We start from the raw sequence: 1,539 nt of genomic DNA, 5'->3' as shown, positions 1-1,539 counted from the left end.
CAGATAGGAAGGGGTCTGTCAGAGAATACACAGAGATATAGATAGATTGGAGAGTTGGGTGGAGAAATAGCAAATGGAGTTCAATCCGGGCAAATCGAGGGTTGCATTTGGAAGATCCAATTCAAGAGCGAACTATATGGTAAATGAAAAAGCCCTGGGGAAAATTGATGTACAGAGAGATCTGGGTGTTCAGGTCCATTTACCTGAAGGTACGCAGGTCGATAGAGTGGTCAAGAAGGCATACAGCATGCTTTCCTTCATCGGAAGGGGTATTTAGTAAAGAGTTGGCAGGTCAAGTTACAGTTGTATAGGACTTTGGTTCGGCCACATTTGGAATACTGCGTGCAGTTCTGGTCGCCACATTAAAAGGATGTGGATGCTTTGGAGAAGGTGCAGAGGAGGTTCACCAGGATGTTGCCTGGTATGGAGGGTGTTGGCTATGAAGAAAGGTTGAATAGATTAGGATTATTTTTATTAGAAAGACGGAGGTTGAGGGGGACCTCATGAGGTCTACAAAATCTTGAGAGGTATAGACAGAGTTGATAGCAACAAGCTTTTTCCCAGAGTGGGGGACTCAATTACTAGGAGTCACGAGTTCAAGGTGAGAGGAAAAGTTTAAGGGAGATATGCGTGGAAAGTTCTTTACGCAGAGGGTGGTGGATGCCTGGAACGCATTGCCGGCGGAGGTGGTAGAGGCGGGCACGATAGCGTCATTTAAGATGTATCTAGACAGATACATGAATGGGCGGGGGAGCAGAGGGATACAGATCCTTAGAAAATAGGCGACAGTTTAGATAGAGGATCTGGATCGGCGCAGGCTGGGAGGGCAAAAGGGCCTGTTCCTGTGCTGTAATTTTTCTTTGTTCTTCTTTCTTTGTTCTAAATAGCCCCACTCCATCCGATCAAACACCTTTTCCGCATCTTGTGAGATAATCACCTCCATTTCAAGGGATGGTGTTGCTCGTCGTGTTCTCTCTTTGATTGGCTGTTTATGGCGGTTAATATGGTCGCCATCCTTAATTCTAATTACGTTTGCTCAAGAGTCGCAGGTATCTTTCTGATACCGCCACAAGGTTCAAACCCGAATACTGATCAAAGACTTGATAACACCAGTTAATAAGTTCGAAAACAATGTTCATTATGACACACACAGCGAAATATACTCATGCACAAACTCTACCAACTAAACTATCACTACTACTAAAGCCTATACTTAGCTTCGGGCGCCCCCTCAGTCAGAGGAACCAATGGCCGTTGTCCGGTTTCTGATGGCTGCTGGGGTCGAATGGTACGGAATAGTAGCTAGGAGCATCTATCTCGTTAGCGTGTGTTGACTTTGACTTACTCATTCTGGTGCAGCTGCTAGGCAGGCCTCTCGTCGCTGAGAGCCAAGGCCAAGGGAGCGATTCTCTCTTGGGGGCTTCTTTACCCAAAGGGGGCTTCGCGTGCTTTTGACGGGCCTTGAACTAGGTCCCAATTAATTGGGCCGTATCCTGATCATTGGTATCGATTTCCTCCAATAAAGGGGTGGCTGCCCTG

Source organism: Scyliorhinus canicula, chromosome 7, assembly GCF_902713615.1.
Source record: "Scyliorhinus canicula chromosome 7, sScyCan1.1, whole genome shotgun sequence".
Classification (NCBI taxonomy): domain Eukaryota; kingdom Metazoa; phylum Chordata; class Chondrichthyes; order Carcharhiniformes; family Scyliorhinidae; genus Scyliorhinus; species Scyliorhinus canicula.
The sequence above is the reverse complement of the archived record's forward strand: the minus strand, read 5'-3'. Positions refer to the sequence as shown.